The following is a 26,011-nucleotide window of genomic DNA, read 5'->3' on the forward strand; positions in this document are numbered from 1 at the left end:
AAGACACTTATGAGACTTGGAAAAATTAGAACACTCCAGTCTAGATAGATGTACTGAGCTTTGTGAAGTTTAGAGGTCTTTGGTGAAGGTTCTGGGGATTAGCTTTGGTTAGTCAGTTCTAATGAGCTTCTAAAGACTTGAATCTAATTCTTTTAAACAGTTAAAACGGATCAACTCTTCTACCAAGTAATTTGATGATAATTTAGATTGAAAACCGTGACACCCCAGAGCCCTCAGGATCTTGGGTTGAAATGTGAAGAAAGAAGAACGTTTCAAAAGAGGCAGATGACAGCTAATCGAGCTGAGAATCTCATCCATTTCTTGAAAAAAAAGGACAGAATATCAAGTGCATGGCTAGTCAGCTTGTTCAAGACATTCACAACCCTTTGTGTGAATACGTGCCTCCTGTTTTTAGACTTAAATGCACTTCTCTGATTTTTTCCACTTCTGTCCCCTGACTTATATTTCACCATCAATTCTGTCAGAGTGAGGTATGTGCCTGAAGTTATTTCAGTATGGAACTTGGGAGTGTGCAATGCAGAGGAGAGGGATTATAGAGTGCTTTATGCAATCTGATATATGCTGTAGTAGCAGTACCACGGTTTACCAGATTCTGAGTTTCAGAACTTCTGTGTGAAATAATATTTTCTCAGCTTTTGGTAGGAACAAAATTGTTTTTCTAAAAGGCAAGGAAATTCCTACAAGGTTTTTCAGACTTTTTGTGGAAGGTGCACTGACATTTTATTGAACAGACATGATACAGGTAGAAAACTATGCAGATTAATATATATCATCAACAAGGCTGATCAACAGGGGGCCTACTGTGAATGCATTAAAGCAGCATCTAACCAGGATGCCACAGTTAACATCCTTTTGGCACCACCTAAGCTTCTTGTTTTTTAGGAACCTCTGCTCCAGTAAGAGAGTGACCTTCTGGTTTACCATTTACAGGAAGAACCTGATTTTCCTCTTCAATGCTTTGTACCGACAGGTCCCAACCTAATTATGAATTAATTTATTGTCTTTCAATTAACACTATTAACTTAGATGCATTTTTCATCGTTTCTTCTTTAAAATGTGTTTGCTTGTTGGAGATACTCTAGCTCCTGTATGTTAAAATGAAAAAAAAAAACTGATTCTCATTTAAAACTGAATTTTGACAATGATAACTAAATTTAAGAATCAATTGACATGACTTTCAAAGTTGATAACTTCTACTGTTTCCAGAGAAAGAACACAAATCCAATAATGTGTTTAAGCAAATAGATATCCTGGTCTTTTTAGTTTTGCTTCTTTAAGGAAACAATTTTAAATCTGGAAAAAAAAACATTATTTTTTTAAATTAAAGGAACAAGTAAAGGTTTATTCCATGCTGAAAGGAAAAGAAAAGATACACATTGCAGCTGTGGGCCTTTCTTCAGGCGTGATGCATGTTGACACAGCTACCTACTTGAAATTATTGTTGCTATATCCTGTTGCTACATTTATAGTAATGAGATCTATACAGATTATTAAAGGTAGTCATTTTCCTTTTAAAAATGATTTATGGTTCTTGTCGATAGCAATTTTAAAACTACTATACAGCAGATAATTCTAATATTTTAATCACACATCGAAAGACTAATTCTTTTGAAGTGTAGTTACAGAATGTTTCCTGAACTTGTATCTAATGCTGTAATTGCATTCTTACATCCCAGGTCAGATAAACATTTTCCAAGAGTTTAACTTTCATCGAGTATGAACATTTAAAACCTAAGTAACAATTAGCTAATTAAGTGATGGCAACTCATAAAATTTAAAAAGAATCGACTCCCAAGTACGACTCTGATGAAAAATTTGCATTTGTATAACATTGTATAACATTTGTATAACGCAGTACAGAATGAAAACAAGGGCTCCCTAGAATCAGAATAGGGTACTATGCCTTAGAATGTACTGTACCTAGTTAGTGTAACTGCTCTTTTGCAATTGTGGAACAATCTGAATAAATGAAGTGAACTGCGAAATTTGGAATGCAGAATACAGTATTACAGTTGATGTCATATGCTTTTGCGAAGTGTGTAATAATTAGTAAGCAACACTATTTCCAGTTATTGGGAAGCTGAAAAACAAAATATCAGCTTTACAAAGGTGAGCTCATTCCAGGGAGCACAAGGTAGCTGACATCACCAGTATAAATAGAAGACCTGGAGCAACAATAAGCAGATCCCCACCTTAACCACAATACCCAAAGCGTGTCATTGTTGCAGGGAAAATGTTTTTTTTTTACGTCGTAGATGATGGAAAACTAGAATTTCGGCTTACACGTTAACGCCTACTTTTCCCTTGACCCGATTCTGATATGTAGCTCCAGGGAGTCGTAGAGAAGGTAAGGTCTGCGCGCTGAGACCGGGTGAAAACCACCCCACCGCACTTGCGGCCGCCTGCGCCGCCTGCCTGCCCTCATGACGGAGGAGTGCGAGAGCCATACTCCCTCCTGGCCCCCGTCGCCGCTGTGCGCGCTGACATCACGGGGCCGTCGTTGTCCACACCCTTTCGCCATATTCTCCGAAAGAAGCGCACACACACACACACAAAAAGGGGAGAGGCTGGAATTAATGTGTTGTTCGGAACGGGCAGCATCCGGAGCGCTACAGCAGGGACCTCGACAGCTCGTGAATTGCAGAAGACGGGGGGCAGCTCACGTAGATCTTTTTCCCTTCTTTCCAGCAGGTAAGACCCGGGCGCTTTCAGCGGTGCGTCCCCGCACTCCTGTGCAGTGGAGCCGGTTTGCAAATCCTGCTCAACTCCGTGCGCCAAGCATTATTTACCGTGCTCCTCCACTTCAGTCTGCAAGCATGTTGTTGTTACGGGAACTGACACTCCGCTCGGCGCAGCGCATCTAGACCTCCCTGCTCTGCTCCTGCTGCCCGACAAGAAGAAGTGTTTGTCGCGCTTCTTGGCGTTGTTTGCAGTCGCTCGAAAGTAACACAAGATAATGTGATATATTCGCACGTTATCTCTTTGTTCTCATGAGGTAATCGCGTACCGATAGTGTAGGCGCATTCACATAACACTATTGGAAAACTGTACCAATATGGCATTAAGGGTAGATAGCCTCTACTTTTGAACAAAAATAAATAAGGTATTTGACTGGATCAGCGATGGAGTGAAATATGGACGGGCTTAAATCCTCGCTGCAGGCTGCAGATGTATTAAGGTGGGTTTAGTGTACACTGTTGCATAGTTTAGATGTAGTCCCTCAGTTGTGTTGTGGAGGATACGCTTTTAATTTCCAGGAATGCACTGCTCAGTTGAAACTGGGCCCGATAGCCAGTGCTTTGTGATGTTTGATAATATCTCTGATATAGCATTGATGATGTATTGGTAGATGGATCTCTCCATGATGAAAGTGGTCTTAAAATTGATTACAATTGTCGAGTTTCAAAAAGACCCATTTTGATTCTGGAAGTTCCTTTGCCGTCTGGTGACCCTTTTCAGATTCACACTTGACATTTATGCACAAAGGTTTCTTTTTAAGTAAGACCGATTCCTGGGGTGGACAACGAGACAAACAGGTGGTGAAATCAACAGCGACGCCGTTAAACTTGCTGTTGCTTTTTAAAAATGGGGCTTGCTGTGCCCGAGTGAGAATGTAATACACACGGAAAGTGATCATCCCCGTGGTGAAGTGGAAGAGGCACTGTGCTCCTTCACCACACCCAAGGACTTGAGAGAGACGCTGGGAAAATCGGTCTCTGCTCCGTCGCACAATGCAGTAGGTTGCGTTTTTCCGACCTAGTTTGCAATAGGGCTTGCTCTTTGTGTGATCAGTTGTGTGTATCCTGACAGTTGTTGCCTGACGTGGGTAAGAGCCCTTCTCTGGAGGCTGTACAGTTAAGAGGTTGCGGGCAAAGTTTTTACTGTGTGTTTGTCTTTCTGCCAGTGCCCCTAGCCTTTGGGTCATAAAATTTGCAAAGGCAACAGTAAAGGCGTCACAGCCCTCCAGTGTTATTTTTCTAGGGGTAATGAAGACTACGAGATAATTACAACCGCCGTTTTAACATGGGCACTAAACGACATTGTAACGTCTTCTTTTTAATATTGGCTTTGGCTGATGGGTTGCCTGACAAGCACAGTGGTGTAAGACCTCGATATCATAGTGGATGAATCTGACCTGTTTTCTCACTAAGGTCATGAGTGTTTTGTACAGTATAACGTAAATGAATGTGAGATGCACATGTAGCAAGCAAAAACAACAACAAAAAACTTTCTCATAACACAATATATTTTTGCATCTGATACAGCACAAAAGACATTTTGGCGAAGGAGCATTGAGTATTACTGCCCAGCTCTTGTTTCCGAGTTTGTGTTTTAGCGCCGTTAATAACCAAGTGGAAGTCTGAGTACGCCAGTGAGTAACTTTAAAGGATTACATGGCATCACATGCTCTTGATGTTAGACATCATTACCATTGTTTTTATTTTAATTTAAGTGACAACAACAATGAATCACACTTTAAAAAAAATGATATCTTAATGTTTTACAGTACTTCAGAATTTCGTTCAGTTTTGACAATGCCAGAGTCATTAAGTTTGGGCTTTGTATTAAAAGGGCATTTTTATTTTTCACTCAGAATATATTCCTATGTCAAAAAATGTTATATACAAATATTTATCATGATATTGAGCATCAGGAGGTCCTCTGAAATATTTCAAATGGCATGCATTGAATCACAGCAACCTGGCATGAAACAGTAAACTGAAGGGTATGCAGATCTGTTTGAAATATAGAAAATAAACTCATTTTTAAATCATAGTAGTTACACAGCTCATTACTGTAGTCCTGACCTGCGGTTTGGCAAATTAAAACCAAATGCATCAAAAAAACTAGAGGAGAGTAAAATTTAATGATGGAAGTATCTACAGAAACCTCAAAAAAAAATTCTGGGGTGCATAATGAAGTGAGACATTTGTGACTTCTACTAAATTAAAATAAAAAAGGCAGTAATGAGATGTGGGTAGGGTGGTGCAGTGATTAGCATTGCTTCACTGGGGTCCTGGGCTCAATTCCTCGGGTGCCATCTGTGTGGAGTTTGTACATGAGGGTTTCCTTGAGGGACTCGGGGTGTTCTCCCACAGTCTGGAGACATACCTTTAGGTAATTGGCTACTGGGAAAATTGGCCCTGGTGCGAGTGTGTGTTCATGTTTGTCTCTGTGTGCTCTGTGATGGACTGGCATCCCATCCAGGGTGTATCCTGCTTTGCTTGCCAGGAATAGGTTCTGTCCCCTGCGACCCTGTACTGGATAAAGTAATTAGTAAATGGATGGATAACGGCCGGAGATCTGCAAACAGTTTGTTACCTTCCTTTGAAATAGAAATGGCTTGCCGGGTAGCAGTGATGTTTTAAATCACATTTTAATTTTATTCGTCTGGAGCTGGAGGAGTTAAGGCCTTCAGCGGCATAACCCATAGCCTGTTGAAAAGACTGTTCCAATGAAAGATGTTGGAATATTAATTTCTTAAACGTTGCAGTCAGGTCAGAAAAAAGGACTCGCATGGAAGATGAAATATTAAGTTAGTACACAAAGCAAATGAGAAAAGAAATTGGAAGTTTGTATGAACTGTTCATTGTGGAGAACATATCTGTTAAGTTTTTTTTTCTTCCCTCTGGACTTGTCAAAACATTTGTGAAACCCCTGAATCTCATAGAAACTACTGAATTAATATTTATTTAGCAGCTTACAGAAGATGAGAATTGAAGTGTTCTGGAGCAGAAAGTTATTGAAATCCGTCTCTTGATGTTGGTGGAAGGTCTGTGTTTTATGCGTGATACAGATACAGTGTTGTGAAAAGAAAGTGCGTTCTCTTAAGATTCTCTAGTTTTACATATTAAGACACATCTGACCTTCACCTAGAAGTCCTAACAGTAGATAAATCTATCCTCATGTGACAGTACACACAAATTCTACTTTGTCATTGTTTATTAAACAAAAAATCAGCCAGCATTCAGAGGCTTTGTGCTCACCCTCTCTAAAGTACTATAGTTGCTTCTGACCCAACGCAGCTTAACTCTTTCCTTAAGTGTAATTTAATGAGGTTATGTTATGCAATACCAACTTTTTTGAAAAAATGAATTTAAAGATTTATTTGCCTTTGATATAGTATGCTTCATTGAAATGGAAAATCTGGAAACTCGTTCCGCTTCAGTCAAATTGTATCTCAAGTTTTGTTGGAGAATGACTTTTAATGTGGATTAAGCGAACAAAAGTATTGCCTACTTTGCATTTCTGATGGTCTGCTTACCTTTTTTCCCCCCACTTTTGTCATATTGCAATTACATTTGATAAACCACAAAATGAATGAAGTTGTAATATGGCTAGATTTCACAGCAAACCAGTGACCAACAACTAACTCTAACAGCACTTCAGTGAATGACATTTAAATGGTGTTGTCAGTTTTCAGCAAATAATTTCTAACATTTTTTTTAAAGTGCGGTTAGCACATGTTGCATGTTCACTATATCCCAGAAAATTGTGTTCATTACCCTTTGATTGTGGAATGATACATTGGGGTGGTGATTATTGTACACTATATACTTCTCTGTCCTATTGGAAAAGAATAGTCTCATTTCACAGCCGGTGAAAATAAGTGTGCAGTGTTTTACACGAATATCCTTGAGCACATTGCACGAATGAAATGCGAGTTAGTCGAGCTCTGGGATTAGTGATTATCACTGCCTTTGAACTCTGCGTGATGGATTAGTAGGGTGAAACAGACGAAACAGTCAGTGTCTGTGATGTGAAAAGCAGCACGCCAGGAATCAAAATGAGCAGAGACTGTGTTCTTAACTGGGAAAAGGAATCGGTCAATGTCAAGTATAAAGGGGCATGTCATGATGGGGAAAAAAATAAACACCAAAAACCTGGGAGCACTGCCTATGGTGTGGTCAGTAAAAAAGTAGTATTTTCTGCCAGTGCTGCAGGTCCCTGTATGTTCTGTGTTTGTAGCTCATCCCTTGTGTCTGTGAAATAGCAGCTTGAAGTCCCAGCTGTGCTGAGCTCATCATGGCTTCACAGGGGATTCACAGGGATCTTTCAGTGGCTACTGGCTGTTGCTGAGCTGAGGCCAAGGAAAGCAAAGAAGCATCTTACTGAGCTGAATCACTGTGCTTCTGGCCAGGGTAGCTTGGCAACCTCCTCCACAGCTTATTATACCCAACTCCGGCTACAGTACATTGTGGCAATGAGATGCTGATCAAGTTTCTTCACTCAAGTGATGATTACTTCTTAGAAGAAAACAGTTAATTGCATTTTTTTTTCCAGGATAGAAAATTGTATGGTGGAGAATGGCCTAGACAAGGGGAAAAAATAATAACAAATGTTTTTTTTTTAATGGGATTTTTAAAGCATTACTCAATACAGGTTAATATAATATAATTAGCAGGTTGCGAAACCTTTACTGCAGCCACACAAAGTACACTTTTTAAAACACTTAATTTGCATTTATGCAAAGATGACTCGCTTTGCCAGTCAGGCTGAGTTATAAATAAGGACTCTTGTGCTTTCAGTTTTCCAACAGTTGGTTACGCATTGTAGCTCTTATTTAAATTGCTGCTTTGTGAATTCTTTATATAAATCTGTAATGTACATCTGCTAATATAAACCTTGAACATTTTGATTAGTTGCCATGTTTTTACCATCATTTATATACTCAATGAAACTGGGACATTTTTAGTCAAGTTTCTCCGAACAAAAATTCAAACCTTTGTATGACAGAGGGCTTCTTCTTTGGAGCGTCAAAGAGTTTGCAAGAGCGTATTTCCTTTTCAGTTGAAGATGTTACAATATAAAGCTCACCAGGTTACATTCTCATCAGAATTGTCAGGAGTGATACATTGCAGAGTTAAGAAATAACTTGTATTTATAAGTTATAAACTTTCTCATCACGGTTTGTTTTTGTTGTAAGACACAGGACACCATTTGATTACCTGCAATGCCAAATTGCTGATTTAAATGCTTTGTATCAGGTTGAGTTGTCAACCTTTTTCATTTAAAGTGTCATTTTCAGTTTTAGACCGTATTTTTGCTGTACAGTTGCTTAGGCATTCAATAACTTATGCATTTGTCATAACTGCAGACAGTTCTGTTAGTACTTCAGCTCTAGGCAAGACTCCTGATACTGTATATCATACAGTACTGTGTAATCTGAGATTAATTGTTAAAGACACAGTTATTTTTGGTATGAAAGGGACAAATTGTAACATTTAAATCCGACATCACTGATAACAGGACAAATGCTTTTCATGACAACAACAAAAAGAGCATAACTGATTTTAAGGAATAGTATTTTCCTGGTTGTTTTTTTTGTCTTCCGTTTTGAGAGTGAAATGGAATTAGATGCTTCACTGCTCTCGGAGATTAATCCAAGTCCAGGCTTTTACCAAAAGATGTCTGTATGGATTTACTCCCATTTTGTATCGGGCGCAAAGAACAAGAGAACACTTTAACAGTCCATATGTTTTATAATTAAAAAAAGAAACAATTTCATGTTTAATAATAATGAAAATTAAGTAGAAAAATAAAAATGGAAGAAGTTAGAACTATATTCTTATAGTTCTATATTTCATGTGCTGTAGTAGATTCTACCACATAAAAGATTCCAAGACCCATAAAATTACCTTATTAGCAGGCCATCCTATTTTATCAAGTTATAAATATTAACTGGGTGTATAGAAAAAGATAGAAATTACTGATACTCTAAAACCCTTAAAATTTATTTTTTTAATAAACCACAAAGATCTACCAGAAATGCACATTTAAAAAATCATAGACAATTTTTATGCCATTTAGTTTTTGAGTTTTCTTGTATCCTCCAGAAAGTACTATTTTTAACGCATTCAGTATTTTGCCACAGTTTCTGATATCTCTGATTTCAAAAATCTTAAGATTCAATAATGTGTGTGTGTGTGTGTCTTGGTAGCTCGCCGTGATTGTTTAGTGGTCAGTGCTTTGCGTTATGGCCGCAACAACCCTGGTTCGTATCCGGGTCACGGCACAATAGGGGCGTCTGCTTTAGGGCAGTGCGGAGGCTAATGTGGCTAAGGATCTGCACTTGTGGCTGGAAGGTTGCCGGTTCATATCTCGGCAGCCGGCAGAGGAATCCTACTCTGACTCCAAGCTTCTCTCTTGGTCTGTGTGCCTGTGTGTCTCATGGAGAGCAAGCTGGGGTATGCGAAAACACAAATTCCTAATACAAGAAATTGTAAATGGCCAATAAAGTGATCTTATCGAATTTTTTTCACACTAAGTCAATAGTGTGAAAATGTCTATTCTGCCTAAAAGTTTCAGTCCCAGAAGGTTTTATACAGGAAGGGTGACTCACATCATCTACCTCTTAAGTGTTGGTGTGTATTTACAGAGAGTGTCAGCTGGAGATGTGAAGAAGTAAGTAAGTACTTCAAGTGCCATTCAAACATTTCTGGTCTTTTCTGGGAATGTCTTTTTACTATCTTAACATTTATCTGTTTATCTTGTCTCTTATCCTTATCCATATCTTTTGCATCTTATCCATCTTCTCTATGAGTATGTAGTGCTTCAGAAAGAGAATCAATTAAGCAATTATTATTATAATTATTATTACCTGAGTGTAAATTATGTAATACTGTTTCCAGTGTGCTCAATCCACTGTTTTGAGGAACTTCTTTTGTGTGTATCCTTTTCTTTGTCACTCAATCATGGTGGCATTACAAATTATGAATAAAATTCCTGCGGCTCATACTAACATTTCCTATTCTTTGTCCCAGACAGTTGCAGTATTTATGTACACCTGGTCTAAACCCTGTTCTGTACTTGCTCAATAAAGAACACGCAATCTACTATTTGTGTTTAATAGAAGTGCTTTGATTGCAAAACCACAGTACTGATGCAATAGCTAAGTAAAAAAATAAGCGCACAGATTATACCAAGATTTTTCTACTAATCCGTGACTGGAAAAAACAAAGATGCAATAGATACAAAGTTCATTAAAACAATATTTAGTTTTTTCATTACGCAGGGAATTAGAAATTCTTACTGACGGAAACAAGGTTTCTACTAGTGGAACCTATTACAAATACCAAAGGATTATTTTTATGAGGATAACCATTTTTGTTTAGTTTTGGGAGATAAAAAATGGATCCAGCTGTAGGACTTAAGTGAAGGCAGAGTGTTCAAGTTTGTACTTCAGGCCCTGATATTGCTGGGAACTCCTTGATACGGTATAGTGGTTGAGCAACATAGATGAGGTATTGATGTGTATTAGGATAAACAGGCATGGGCACCGAAAGTCAACGGGATAAATTCTAAAAAGCAAACAAGGTGTGAGCTTGTGCTTTCAGTGAAATTTGTGTCAAGAGAAATTGCATGTGCACATTTAGATTTCCTAACACATGTTAACAAACTTGTTGCTTAGTTTGATGTTGACTTGGAATAGGCAAAGGAACTTGCTGTGAATCTATTACAGTGAAAGACCAGGCCATCCTGCACGTTTTGAGGTAGTTGATCAGGTAGAGAAAACATATTTGCAGTCCAGCAGATGGGAGAATGGTTTTTGTTGCAGGAAAGGAAATCCGAGTGGCTGTTGAGGAAATTGTTCAACAATTCTGATGGTTGTTCTCGTTGGATTAAAACTACAAGGGAGTTAATCTTATTTTTTCCAGAGTGCTTCCAATTGTGTTTATTTGAATTCCTGCTCAATGAACACTTGTTATACAGTGTAAAACCGTCAATGTAGATTGTACCAGGTTTTTAATATTTTAGCCCCCCCATTTCCTGTTAGAAACCTGTACCAATTATTTTGAGATTACCAGTTGCTTGACACTGTTTATTCCAGCACTTTGATGGACGATAACTTTTCATTAATCCGTTAGTGTATAACAGTTTTCCGGGTGTCTGTCATCAGCGTTTCAAGTGGTACCTTGACATTTCCTTTTGGTTTTCAAATTCTGAACATTTCTTCCTTTTGAAAAGCCTTTTTTCTTTTTGCAAGTACTTGTTTTTTTCTGTTTTTAAGAAAATTCTTTCCTTATTTTACTGTAAAACCAGCAGGTTTTTAATCCTTCCGTAAACATAATGCTTGTAAGCCCGATGTAGCTTGGCTACAAAAATGTGATGTGAAGATATTTCTGGTTTAGTTCTATTAGGCTGTCACAAGTTTAAAAATGCCAGCGTAGTTTTGTTGGGATTGCCGATAGAGTCGTTGTCTTGACCCCCAGTGACTTCGCGGGCCCATAGGGAGAGGCTGAAAAGTACAGGTGGGGTTCCACAAACCCTCCTTCCCAGTGGATCATTCATCTCTTAACCTGCTGCAAACTCTGCAGAAACGTACTGGATGTTTGGGACAGAGTGGGACTGTTTGGGAGAGGTGAGTCCCTCACTGACAGGAAAGCACCAGCAGGTACCTAGGAAGTTGGAGGGGCTTGCTGTTGGAGAGAGAGCCCTTGTCAGCCTCATGGCTGCCTCTTTGTGTCAAGCCAATCGTAACCTTCTGCTTGGGTAACCGCAGTCGCAGTCAGCCGACAGCATCAGGATTGTAGCACTCCACCTGCACTCATATCCAGCAGTGCTTGATCTTGATTGAACCGGTCATCAAGGGCCCCCTACCATCTTCAGTGCTGCGTAATCATGTCTCTAAACGTAATGGTGGTGTCTGCCACCTCCATCAGTCTGGCCTGAGCTGGTTAACTTTCCTGTGGAAGAGTGATCTTGTATTCCTCCTACAGAATCCTGGATACTGGATGAATCTGTCCCATGGCTCTCACATGCTGTAGTGAGCACATGTGGTGGCTCAAAGTCCTACTAAGTGACTTTACATTGGTGTTCCCATTGTTTTTGTCCTCTACCTGTAGGTGTATAGGGAATTAACAGTTCACTGGTATTCTCTGCTGACAGACCATTCAAGCCATTAATGATGAACAGCGGTTTTTATTTTTCTGTCTCAAATCCATAGGGTGTCAGTGCAAGGTAGCTAAAACAGCTTAGTTTTGGTGAAAATCTCCACACCTGAATGCTCTGCACCTTAAGACACTGTTTGGGTACACCTGAAAAAGTTCAGCTTTCCATTATCGGATTGGGAGAGATGAGTGGATACACACTGTGGATTCCAGTGATTGTTGTGTGGTAGTGTTTTGATAGATTTGTAGATAGCCTGTATGCTGTGTCTTCTTTATCATCCAGTGCAGGATGTGATCGCCAGTCCATTAAACCATAAGTACATTACGCGTCTTTGTTCCTTTATCTCTTTCCTTGTCTCCAGTGCATCTGCAGTAACTTTTAAACATTACCCCTTGGGTATCCAACCTTGGATCCAATGTCAGAGGAGCCAAGTGTACACCGTGATTACAATTCCAGCCGCACATGCAAGATAAGCTTCCTGTTTTATGTCTGCCAGAAGCCAGCCCCTACGCTCACAAGCAGAATGCAAGGCAATGTGCATTCAGCTCTTGTTCACAGGCACAAGCTATTCACAGTGGAGCTCGTGTCAAAATACACGGACATGACACGGTTTCTTATTAGTAGTCGCAATGCTCCCGAAAGAGGACAAGATTTTTTTTCTTTACCAGGACAAAGGAGGTACAGTAGCTCTGTGGTGAGATGGTGCAGTTTCTCGGTTTGCGTTCTCGCCCTGGAACTTTTTGGTGAGACTTCTTGCAGTGAATCAAAGCACTGCATCAGGCGTGGTGTATTTATAGAAAAGACTCTGAACTACAGCTGTTCAGTTGCCTCCCTGGAGGATAAGCAGGAGGTGGAGAGGGAAACAAACGTCGGTGTGAACCTGAGACTTGAGAGCTTGTGAACTTTCAGTCGGCCACTTGAGTTTTCCCTTTCAAACGATAGTATTCAGAGGTGCAGTGTGGTTGTTATGTGGTGTGTAAGGTTCACTAAGGTACTATTACCTGCACCGACAAGCTGAAGGGATTGAACCTTAATAGTCTACGAGAGGGCCTCATTCAAAGTATTCAAAATCCTCAAAGACAGAGTCAACCCCCTGCATGTCTTCAGAATAAACAGCGCAAACACAAACCAGAGGGACAAAGTAGAAACTGTATGTGAAAGTGTATTTAAAACCGAGAACACAAAGCCCTGCTTTGCCCAAAGGTTTGTGGGAGTATGGAACTAACTACTTAGATGTTTCCACTGGAGCAAGGTAGTGTCTGTGACTATTATTAGTTTTGGTTATGTAGGTCCTTCCTCATTTAAATACCTTCCATTAGAGCAGATTGTATAAGAACATGAAGGCTTTTAACTCGGATGCAGACTGATTGAGGCCTGTCAAAGTGCTGTTGTCTCTTAATTGTATTTTTCCTGTAAATTGGTGCCAGCCCTAGCTGTACTGAATGCTGTACTGAGCTGTTGCTTTGTGGAATCAGTTCATGATTTCTAACAGTTCTTCTTTTATACTTTGGGGGGGAGTTTTAATCGATGCACCCTGTGCTTTTAGATCTATCCAGTGTTAATAGACTGCAGAAAGACCACTGTTCAGTGCAATATTTTTTTCTGTACTTCATGCTAACAGCATTTTAAAGAATGTCTCTTTCCTAATAGGCAAAGTATAGATTGTTGCTTCTTTACAGAGGTGGTGAAACCAGATTTTTTCAGAATAACTCTTGGTGGTAAATAAGGAGTTTTTGTTTCCACTGGTTAAGTTTTTTTTTTCTGTGAAAAGCTACAATGCATTCCCAGAGTAGGCCTGTAGGCCCTTTCTATGTTGTCCCATTTTGTGAAATTACAAAATGAAGCAAATGCATTTTTTTAACTGAATGTACTTACATTGAGATATGAAGGTTCTCTGTTAATTTTTTATTTTTATAGGATTTTATTTTGCCAGGTATTGTAGATGTAGATAGATAGATATAAAAACTGTAGATGTTTGTGAATACAGTACTTGAACACATTTTCCAAAGGTGCTCGGAATTTAAATGCAGTGCTCTTCTTTGGTTTGCAGTCCAGCCACACAAATTGACATACTTGTGGCAGTTTTGTTTTTTTCAGCATCTTCTTAAATGTCCGGTCCACAGAGTGGGCGACATTTGGAATTATCTTCAGCTGTGCCGCCGTTTGTCTGGATCCCATATGATTCACTTACATTGTGCTGACCACAGCTGCACAGACGCTGCTGTCTGCTTCAGGCATCAGGGTCACCTGGTCGATGCCCCTAAACAAGCTGTTCCTGTGGCCTCTCATCTTGTATGGTCGGATTGGCAGACTATAATAATGGGAAGAAGATCACTTTATTAGCCAAATACAATGTCTTGCATTAGGAATTTGTCTTTTCGCATACCCCAACTTGCTCTCCCATGAAACACATAGACAGGGAGAGAGGCTTGGGGTCAGAGCGCAGGGTCAGCCATTTATACGGCGCCCCTGGAGCAGTTGGGTGAAGGGCCTTGCTCAGGGGCCCAACGGAGTAGGATTCCTCTGCCGGCCACGGGGAACGAACCGGCAACCTTCCAGCCACAGGCGCAGATCCTTAGCCACAGAGCCACCGCACTGCACCGGTTCTTAATTGCCAGCGTGGACTGAAGTTTAAATAGCTAAGGTTGTCATAATGAGCCATAATGAGAAATTAACAGAATCTACTCTCCATAATTGGGAGTATTCAATTCGGATGATAATGATAGCTGTTTTTGCCATTCACCTCTGTGGAGATGGAGACACTTGGCAAATACAACTTGTGCAGTGTAATTAGTGTGATCCAAAACCTGTGACGTTTTCTTTCCCAGTTGCAGTCAGAGCTGCATTCCTCAGAAGACAGAAACACTGACCCACGCCCTACTTCACTCCCTTGGGTGAATGAATCTCTCAGCTCCTACAGGTCAGTTGTGTCAGACTGCTGAGGGAGTGTTGGAGATTGAGTGGGAGAATCAACTGATGTACAGCAGAGGGCTGAAGGAGATTCTCCTATAACAGAATGTGAACTGCTAGTTATCACCATGGTTTACACTCTTAAAACATTTCACCAAGGCTCTCAGCACTGAACATTTGTCCAAGGCCATCCCAGATTAAACAAATGAAAGGCAGCCATAAAAAATATTCTGTATACACAAAAGCAAAATATACTGTACAGTACAAATCAGTAGACTTTAAAATGGGTAATTCCAGGGAGGGTATAACAAAATGTAGAGGACACAAACATGTTTGTATGTGATAGCTGGACCCTAATATTTGCAACCAGGCTGAAGAGATTCCCAAGGTATTTTGTGGAGTGTGTTTGTCTCCACACTCTGCAAGAATGGAAGATGTCAGAGGTCGTGTGGAGGGATGTATCTTCCCAACTGCTTTGTTGGCTCGTTTTTCAAACACTGAAAGAGTTTTCTTTCAGCCCCCTTGTGGTTTTAAGCTAGCATTCCTTTGGCAGTTATAAATTAGGTGCTCTCCTTTGATGACCGATCATAGACTTATTTTTGAAATTCACAGTGTGGGCTGAAGTAAATGTGTAGTCTTAATCAAATGCTGTACGCTTGTTTTAGACAGGCTGATGTAATATGGATTCTGTATATTTTCTGTAATTCTCTGATATTCTGTATTTAGGCTAGGACAACTACCTCGATGTGTCTGAAGAAGGCTCCATAGCCTAAATATTTTTTTCTCCTATCTTTCAACTTTTCGACCTGGAAATAACCTCTTCATCTTCTTTGCAACTCGCACTCTGACGCAGGTCCCTGCTTGAACCTCTTCATATTGTCGCTGCAGATGATGTTGGGAATTAAAAAAAAAAAATGATGGAGGTGTACACATACTTTCGTCAGGGGAGTGCTCACAAAGAAGCAGCCAGCTTCTGTAACTCTCAAACGTTACATTTTCTGATGCATAGAGTGTTTCTCGGGCTTTTGCAGTAATGTTGTAATCAGCAGTTTGTCATCTAAAGGAGTGGTAGAGTTAAGGGTGATACAGTATGCTTTGGGCAAATTACAATGGCTGGGCAGCACAGGGCTTGTCTGGTGAGTGAAGGGCCCTGTGAGTGAAATTAGAGGTTATGAAGACAACTTGGATATATTACATTATATACTTATTATATATGCTATATACTTCAGTAATGCTGAACGGTTAAGTCTTCAGTGTTCAGTAAAGTTTATACTGCCTGTGCAAAAGGTACAAAAATTTCTTGGTGCAACTCTTATCCTGGTTATTTGTTTCATATTATGTTGGTGTGTGTTGTGGATTTTTGTGCATGTAATTGTATTGTTTTATTAGAATCCTTTTTATTCCGAGGCCTATCAGTCTTGAAAGAATGATGCCAACGGTGTACTGTACACTGTCTCTCGACAGATGAGAAAATCAAATAGTTTGAGTTTCCCAGTTTTATAGTTTCTGAAATAATGCAGTATTTTCAAACTTGTGTAGGTTTCAGAGAAGTCATCAATAGTTTTTAATTTCTCTCCATGATTAAGTTTTAATGATTTAGTTAGTTCAATATTTCTAGAAATGTGTGGTATAAATGTGCCGATAACAGAAAAATACTGTGGGTTGCAAACACTTTAGAAGCAGTTTAGGTATTTCAAAACAGCTTTGGAATCTTTGACTGAGCAGACAACTGGAAACTGAAAAGTTAATATAGACGTTCAGAACCATTGTGTAGCAATGATGCAAGAATACATGAAGTACAGAATGGGTGGAACTGAGCTTGAGTCAGCAACTAATGACAAGGATTTAGGATTTCTCTCCTTGCCCAGACAATAACAAAGTGAAGCTATTAAAAAACGATGTTGAGATATAAGGTGAAAACTGTACAGCTGAAGTAAAGAGAAGTTAATCAGTGCACTGGTGAGGCCTCATTTCGAATATGGTGTCAAATTGCGATTGCCATGTTACATAAAGAACTTTGCTGCTCTGGAATCGGCTGAGACAAAGGGATCAATATTAGCTCCTAAACAGGAAAGCTTTACACAGGCAGGGTAAAGGCACTGACTCCGAGGAGTACACAGGTAGATTTCAAATCCTGGACAGCATTGATGAAGTCTACCTCAAGGAATACTTCAGGGCCCATTATAAAACTGGGAACTGAGAGCACAAGGGAATATTATTGGGATTCTGTGAAGAAGTGCTTCCTGAATGCAGTGTTTGCTTTTCAGGAGCGGACTGTCCAGCCACATTGTTGAAGCTGATTTCCAGGCATCTGAATTGGCTGCACATGCTGCTTGGATGGATACGCTAGGGGCAGCCAAATAAGCAAGATGGGCCAATTGTCTACGTTGTAACCTGTCTCATAAAATTAAAGTAAGAAAATTAAAAGAAAACAATCTGTTTGAATGAAAACTGCCGTTGAACAATTCACTGGTGAATTTGCAGTGCAATGTACGAGGCAGGTGTGCCCCGTTCATACATCCCTCCATTTTGTAACTGCTTGATCTAGTACGGGGCTGCAGGGGAGCCAGAGCAGCGGGTTCCTGGACAGTCTATCCCAGGGTACACACAGACACAAACATGCACACACTCACATCAGGGCCAACATTTCCCAGAATGCCCTTCACCTACCAGCATGTCTGTGGACTGTGGAGAAAGCCAGTGCACCTGGAGTAAACCCACATGAACACAGGGAGAACATGCAGACTCCATGCAGATAGTGCCCTATAAATGGAACCTGGGGCCCCAGTGCTGTGAGACAGCAATGCTAACCGCTGGCCCACTGTGCTGCCCTGCTTGGTGTCCCTGTGTTGAGAAGTTTAGTTTCAGAGGGAGCTGAAACTAAACAACTTGTCTTTTTGACAGTTGTGACTGCGTCCGGTCTGGTGGTTAGCGTTAGAGGTTTATGGCTTAGTAATAACTTATGTGGTCACTTGTGACATTTGTACAGTCAACTAATTTGATGACCCTCTTTCACAGTCAAATTTCCTTAAGTTGCTCATGCCGAGGTGATGTGTAGAATGTATATTTTTAGAAGAGAAGGAAAAGGAAGGGTGTGGAAAGAGAGTGAGTGTCGGGGAAGTATTAGCTTATCTCTGTTTGGGGAAAAAGCTTTGTATTGTCGTGGGTATACTGAATGTTTGGGAGACCTGACCGTTGTTAGGCTAATCTCCTTTCTGAATATCTGTGTGGTTGTGTTGAATGAGATATGTTTTTAATATGCATTAAAATAAGGCAGGTTCTCTCAGACAGACCTAAAAGGGGTGTCTTTTTTAACAAGGCTGTGTTCATCCTCATTCAAAAGGAATGAGGATGCTGATGGACACTCAGGGTGTTTTTCTGAGAATTACGTGAGGCTGCATTAAAATAAACCAAGGGCAATGACAAATTTCTTACTATTATACAACATCAAGATTTTAGTAGCCGATGCAGTGATATTTTATTGAACAGATGTGATAAGACATGATGATAGAGATTTAATTCTAAAAAAACAAGTATGTCCCTACTGATATTGAAAAGTATTCCCTGTCGGTCATTTGAATATTATGACTTTTTTAACTTAATTATTGTGGATCGCATTTGATATATGAGGATTGTGCTTATGTCTTGTTGATTTTCCATAAAAGCAAATTCTTTCCAAGGTTTTAACAGATAATTCTAAAATGGATGTCAGAGTTAATATTAGGGAAACATGAGAATCATGAGAGAATGTTTTTTTCTCAATTTTTAAATTAATAAAAACTGCTCACGCAACACAGCACTTTGTTGTTCTTAGAATTTACTGCATGAGCATTAACAAGGTGCGGAATTCAGCATTTTGCATTGCTGGTGCTTTTAATGAAAATGCTGGCTCTGTGGTTATCGTGCGGTGTCCGAACCCTAAGCTTGCAAAGGTCACCAGAGACTCCATTGTTGATTCAGAGCTTTCCCTTGTGAGGCAGGGCCTGTCCGATACACTTGGGAATAATGCCCATGGCCAGTTAGCGATGCAGTCCAGACTCACGCTGTCAATATCTAGGCTTATATTGATTTCTGGGCCACTTAAAATAATGAGAACCCCCCTGGTTATTGGGAAAGACTTATATATTAAGCTGTGATTTTTAATTTGGTCTCTAAAAGGTGGGTAATTTACTCACTTTAGGTTGGGTAATTTGACTGCTCTGTCTTTCCTCATAGAAAGCCTTAGAGCGCCGAATTTAGTTATACTGCAGCAGTAAGCAAGCGGATGTCAATGTTAATAATTAGTCAGCGCAAGTACCCGTTATTTTTTTTTCCATTTGTTTCTATGTAAATGAGCCCTTAAAGCACAGGCGTAAAATTCCTACTTCCTTTTTCCCTCTAATGCAGGAGAAACCTTCAGATCTAGGTTTTTTTAATGTGGGCAGCAGCTCAGAAATGGAATTTGAAGTTTAATTACTTCAGAACTTTACTTTTTAGAATGTTAATATATTTGTACAACAAATGGCTCAGTGAACATTTGTGTGATTAAAAGGAAATATTTGGGGTAAGCCAGGAAAAATGACTTGGTGTTGCTGAAAGGGAACAGGTCTGTATGCTCCTGAATTTGGGGATGAATAAATCTACAGTTGCTTTCAGCTTGGAGACAGAGCATCAGTGGGGAGCCGAAGCCATGAATCTGAACTACCTTGAATGTTGTTTTAGAGGACATTTCATCAGCTTGATCTACAGTACAGCATAGAGCTGCAAATTGTTGAATATGTTGAGCTTTGTCTTTCCTTGGAGGTCATAAGGACCTGAGTCTTTAAATTCAGGTGGCATTAATTTGAACCATTAATATTTCATTATGCTTTACTTGTTCCAAGTGGAATTCTGTTTGGTCTAATAGTTTTCTTAATTGGAGTTAAGGTTCTGGTGTAATTAAAGTAGTGGTAATGTAATTGGTTACCTAATGCAATTCCAATTGTTCCACAAATAGTTTGCAAATTGTGTTTAAAACTGTGTACATACAGCATTGTGAAATAACCTTGCTGTTTCTTTGTGCACTGGAATAATTTCTATCTGAATGGGCTACTGATTGAAATCCCAAATCTTGCGACAGAAAGAGGCAACATACATTGAGAACATTGCAGTTACTCAGTTCTTTGCTATTAGTTTGGCTTGATGTTCAAGAGTGCCCTTTAATGTGAATTTAGGCTAGTGTTTTATGTTGTAAAGGAATAATTATCAAGCATTTTGTGCTGACAAATTCGGTGTTGGTTTTATAGAATATATTTTAAGGGGAAATTACATTTCCTGAAATACTTCATTTTTTTAGTGATTGATTTTGTAATTCCATGAATATGTATGCAAGTGAAAACTATTTCTTGGGAAGAAAACCAGAAATTTTGAATTGTTAATTTTTTCTGAGGTTTTTTTAATAATATGGTATTTTGAAGCCTAGTCCATGATCTGTATGATATTGTAGGAATGTCAAGATAAGGTGTTTCATCTTCAGTAGCCATGCTATTTGTATGTAGTGCTGTAGTGTTGGTTCTGTTCTTTTAATCCGAGAGCAGCATGCAGTGTGGTCTTTCAACGCTTATGATAAAACTGCAGCTGCAGAATTTGTAAATGAGAGGTTCTTTGGAGATAGCTAAAATATTCTCAAGTTAGTTATTTTAGAGGCTTTTTCAAGGTTTCTATTTTTGTGCAAAAACAAAACCATTGCAGTGCTTTTTATAAGCAGCAAATTGTATTTCGTATCGTTCTTTTCTCTTTTATTTTTCTTTACTTTGATTTGTTTTTCAATTATATGTCTGCAGCCAGAATCCAGATCCGTCCTATCCTGGCAAGCATTGGGAGAGAAGCAGGATGCACTCTGGATGAGACGCCAGTCTATTGCAGGACACACACCAGGGCCAATTTTCCCAGAAGCCAATTAACCTACCAGCATACCTTTGGAATGTGGGAGAAAAAAAAAACGTAAAACCTGTGTGAACACTGGGAGGACATATAAACTCCACAAAGATATCACCCCAATTCAGGGATTGAACCCAGTGGCCCCGTGCTGTGAGGCAGCAATACTAACTGGGCCACCCCAGACCCCAGTTATAACTGTTCCAACTGATCCTAAAGGTCAAAGGTTACGGCCTAATCTAGTTGCCTTTCCTGACCTTTATGTACTTGTCATGACTTGGTCAAAGGGTCAACAGCGAGTTTACTGGACTGCTGTATCTAGAGAACAAATAATGGAAGCAGTGTGTTGTAGTTATCATTTCTTCCCTGGCTAAAGTCTGAGAGCAAGAGGCCTCTGTTCCTGGCCTGGCTGATCTTCTTGTCCTTCTTCCCCCTTTTCCCTCAGTGTAAGATAGCAGACGGGAAGAATTAACCAGTTATTCTTCTGCACAAGGCCACTGGCCTTCAATGGCAGGGAGGAGCTGTGCCATCTCGCTTTGCCAGTTTATCAGTTGCTCTCTTCTAGGAACGAGGACCATCCTGGTTTGTTGTCTTTAAAACTTTGTTTCACATCAAACCATAGTGATCTTTGACCCCCCGCCCTCATTTAACTTTATCATTACAGTACGTTACACAAACAAATTGTGCTCGAAATAACAGATTGCAAATTCTGTTACAGCCTTATTTTTTACATACTGACTACTCTTTGCTTCATTATTTCACTGGTTTTAACAAAATAATTTTGGCTCAGTCAGTTTGTCTTGTAGGCAGCATGGAAAACTGCCAAAAAAATGCAAATATTTGAGCTGCACTGACAGCATAATTACTTCTGAAACGGAAAAAGCCCTCAGCAGGTGAAAACCTAGGCAATGGCTATGTACTGTAGCTTGTTCCATTTGCTCTCAAACCGTTAAAAGAAGTGCCTGCTGTTCTCACTTTTAAATCCACTTCCACCAGAGTTTTCCCTAGTGTCCAGTGTTTACACTCTTGGTTCTGAAATGGTCCAGTGGGTTGACCTTGTCGTTACCTTTGAGGATTTTTAATAATTCTCCTAGGCCCCCTTGTATTCTTGTGTTAAATATGTATTAAATAGTTCTCACTTGTACACATATTCAAGGAATTACAAAATCGGTTTCTAAAAAAAGAGGGATCTGTTCTCTGGTAGCATTGTTGTGTGGTGACCTACAGTATACTACATGATCATGTTGCATTGTACACTTTTAACATCACTTGATTTTACTTCTGCATTATTAGCTACAGAATATAACATTTTATTTGCCCTTTTTATGGTTTCCTTAAACTGTCTGGATTTTAGAAGACATAAATAATTGTATCAACACGAACACATAAGTCTTGTTTATAAATAGCCTTTTTAGGCTCAGCGTTGCCTATTTTAAATCTTTAGTTTGTCATCATCTGTGGTTTTATTTTTTTCCTCCTATTATCTTCCAGGTGTTATGACAGTAGATTTGGCTCACAGACATTCTCCTGGGCAGATAGTGTCTATTGTATATCCAGCCTTTTGAAAACACGATATTCTATTGTTAAAATGGAAGTTATTTAACTCAAGTTATTTTTTTTTCTTGGGAGTAATTTCACTTCCTGCTATTATGCCCCGACATTTTTGTAGCTACTGATAGACCAGAGAAGGGAGGGGCGACACTTCAAAATTGGACTTGGATTTTAAGACCATGGCTTTGTGGGCTGAAGTATTAGAACGGATAAGAAAAGTGTTGAAGACCTTTTTGTACAGCGGGCTGCGTTGGCTGGTGTTGTCATGGAGGCCAGGCCTGAGGAAGGTGTGAACAGCATCTGCCAACGTGTTGCTGAACGCTCGCTGAGTGGTATTCACGCATTCCGGCAAAGTACTTTTCACTGCTGCTTTAGGGCTGGGTTTGCTGCAGTATTTGTTCTTGCATGACCAGCTGCCAGCTAAATCTTAACATTTCTGTTCCCAGCTACCGAAGCTGTGGCATTTCAAGTACCCACCAAGAGAGTAAATGGATCATTTTGATAGTTTTGATCAGTGTAATCTACATGAAGGCTGTTGTCCGTTCTTACGTTTTCTGACTCCAAATTTCTCCTTTGTCACCGATGATATTTATATCAAACAAAAAAAGAAAATATCAGCAAGTTTTATCAAAAAGACTGATGACTGAGCTTGTGCTCTAAGCCCAAAAGCTGGAAGAGCCAATACAAGGCATCAGTTACCACTGGCTATTTGGTCGAAGCTGAAGGTTTGAGAATGGTTAATGACAGGAAACGGGTGAATTGTGAGAAGGCTGACAGGTGACACCTCATTCAATGTGCAAAACTTCCTTGTTCTACAGACAAGAAGGAACTGTTGAAGGAACAGGCAGATGTGGCACCACATGCTACTGTCACACAGCAGACAGATGTGAAAGTGTGCACTGCTGTGGACACGGGTGCATTATAAGACAAACGGGAATAACCGGAATTTGCTACAGGTGAAAATCCTGTAAACAGGCTTATTAAGAACACAAAAAAGGTTACACACGAGAGGAAGCTGTTCAGCTCATCTTGCCTGTGTGGTAGTAGCGCCATTCGGCCAGCAGCTGTATGACTTTGCAACTCACAACTGGCAACCCACGGAAGCTAAGCAGGTGTGAGCCTGGTCAGTACCTGGATGGGAGACCTCCTGGGAAAACCAAAGGTTGCTGCTGGAAGAGGTGTTAGTGGGGCCAACAGGGGGCGCTCACCCTGCGGTCCATGTGGGTCCTAATGCCCCAGCATAGTGATGGGGACACTGTACTGTAAACAGGTGCCGTCCTTCGCATGAGACGTAAAACCGAGGTCCTGACTCTCTGTGGTCATTAAAAATCCCAGGGTGTTTCTCGAAAAGAGTAAGGGTGTAACCCCGGCGTCCTGGCCAAATTTCCCATTGGCCTTTACCAATCATAGCTTCCTAATAATCCCCATCTATGAATTGGCTTCATTACTCTGCTCTCCTCCCCATTGATAGCTGATGTGTGGTGAGCGTTCTGGCGCACTATGGCTGCCGTCGCTTCATCATGGTGGATCCTGCACATTGGTGGTGGAGGGGAGTCCCCATTACCTTTAAAGCGCTTTGAGTGGGGTGTCTAGAAAAGCGCTATATAAGTGTAAGTAATTATGATTCTTGTTTCTTGAAAGAAGCCAGGGTATTGGCTTCCTGAACATAGTTGGGCATGTTTTTCCATTCTCCCACAACCCTTTGGATAAAGAGTTGTTTCTTTGAGGCTTAGACCTTCAACCAGCTACTGTACATGTCATTGCCTCTTGTTTTTTTGGATTTTCCAAAAATAGTCTTTGGATTTTCTTGTATTAGACACCTTTCTCAAATCTTTCTTAACAGGCTTGTGTTTATAGCTCTGATTTTCATTTTGTTTCCAACATTCCAGGTTCTGCTGTATACCTGCGGCAAATAATTTTTCAATTTGATCCACGCTTTTCCCAGAAGAGGTTTAGATGACTGATTAGGGTAATTAGCTTCTGCTAATGGGTTTGCTTATTGTCCTTTGATTCATTTGCATAATATTTTCAATTATTACCAATACCGTTTGCGGTGAAGTGTAGATTAATCAATGTTAAAATCAACTTCTTTTGGACCCATGGCATTTAAAAAATTGTTGGTTATGTATCTACAATTATTTTAGTCCTGTTATCCATCTTCTAGCCATAAACCAATACAGGTTGTGGGGGAGTCCCACTGCGGCAAGCAGTAGGCACAAGGTAGCACACACCTTGAGTGGGACGCCATCACAGGACACACACAGACACACACACTCACTCACACCAGGGCCAATTTGTCCCAGAAGCCAGTTAACCTACTTGTCTTTGGATTGGGAGGAAACCGGAGCACAGGAGGAAACCCATGCAAACACAGAGAGAACATGAAGAACTCCACACAGATAGACCCCGTCTTTACCTGCTACTCTCTGTATCCCTCTTCTCCTCCTACTTTCAATATCCACCTTTTCTCTGTCTCCCCACTCATCCAGGGCCCCAGCGTGGCCTGGCAGCAGTGCTTAGCACTGCACCACCATGTACTAGTCCTACCGTTTACAGGACAATAAATTATTTTGGGTTTGCACAGGTTAATAACGCAGGTAAGGTTCAGGATCATCTAATCCAAATGGACTTCTTTTAGACCGATTTTGAATTTCATTCCTCTAAACTTCTGAGAGGCAAAAACAAATAAATAAACAGAGAGAAACCTTGTAAGTCTTGCCGAGAGTGAATCCAAATGATTTTTAAGTACCGGGTTAGAACAGAGGGCAAAGCATATTTCATTATAAGATTTGAAAATATTGTCGTTTGAGCATTTAATGTTGGCTATTTAAAGAAGGTAAAATGTGTTGCAGACTTTTTCAAAACAATAAGACACCTTCATAAGAATAAACCATGAAACAAAAGATACAGAAATTACAGGTATGCCGGGATGAATCATGGGATCTAAAGGTGCAGTCTGAACAGCTTGGTTGGGGGTCAGGTCTTGGGTCTTGGGATAGAAATTCAGTCTTTTTCCTTTCAGCTGGACCTAAACATATGATGGCAAAGGAGCATATCCATCCGTTTTCTAACTGCTTCTTCCAATTCAAGTTTGTGGGGGAGCCAGAGCCTATCCTGGCATGAAATTGACAGGAGGTGGGATACACCGGTCCAGCGTAGGGCTGACGCACAGACACGCACACACTCACGCCAGAGGCAATTTTTCCAGACCCTACCGGTATGTTTTTGGCCTGTGAGAGGAAACAGTAGCAAACATGGGGAGAACGTACAAACTGCTAGCAAGTGACGCTTCAGGTCCGGGTTTGAACCAAGGAGGCAATACTAACCACTGCTCAGTGTGCTGAGCGCAAGAGACATGAAAGTCAGGAGACCAAACATAAGGACCAGCCCAAGTAAGCAGCAGAAGATGACAGGGTGACTGAGAGGAAAGAGAGTTGAAAATAGGAGGGTCGAAGGGTTAAAGAGAGTAGAAGGTAAAGACAGGAACCTTAAATTGCGTGCTAACAGGGCTAAGGAGCCTGACGACAGGGTTGTAAGCAAGAAGACAGAACGAGAGGCAGGTGTCCACTCTATAGGTGATAAGGGCTTGGAAGTTGTGTGGAGAACCTACAGGATCTGCTTATTTTGTTTAGGGACAACATTAGTAGAGCAAGCCTGAGAAGGGAAATACTGAGAGCTGATGAAATTGCCTGTCAGTGTGTCAGGCAGCAAAAGCTTTGTGACAGGCAGCAAGGAACATTGT

At 40.2% G+C, this 26,011-nt stretch overlaps 1 protein-coding gene across 2 annotated transcripts in view; it reads left to right on the top strand.

Moving 5' to 3' along the window:
* Positions 1 to 2,500: 2,500 nt before the first annotated feature.
* The window catches only part of ralaa (RAS like proto-oncogene Aa), a 37,797-nt gene continuing 14,286 nt past the window's right edge, over positions 2,501 to 26,011 (top strand). The window contains exon 1 of one of the 2 annotated variants that reach the window (XM_088643707.1): positions 2,501 to 2,712. The gene's annotated coding sequence lies outside the window, so the exon portion shown is untranslated. Of the gene's footprint in view, positions 2,713 to 3,734; positions 3,758 to 26,011 lie in introns of those variants that run through there. The other variant, XM_088643708.1, reaches the window with a different exon arrangement.

Source organism: Lepisosteus platostomus, chromosome 8, assembly GCF_059453375.1.
Source record: "Lepisosteus platostomus isolate fLepPlt1 chromosome 8, fLepPlt1.hap1, whole genome shotgun sequence".
Taxonomy (NCBI): Eukaryota; Metazoa; Chordata; class Actinopteri; order Semionotiformes; family Lepisosteidae; genus Lepisosteus; species Lepisosteus platostomus.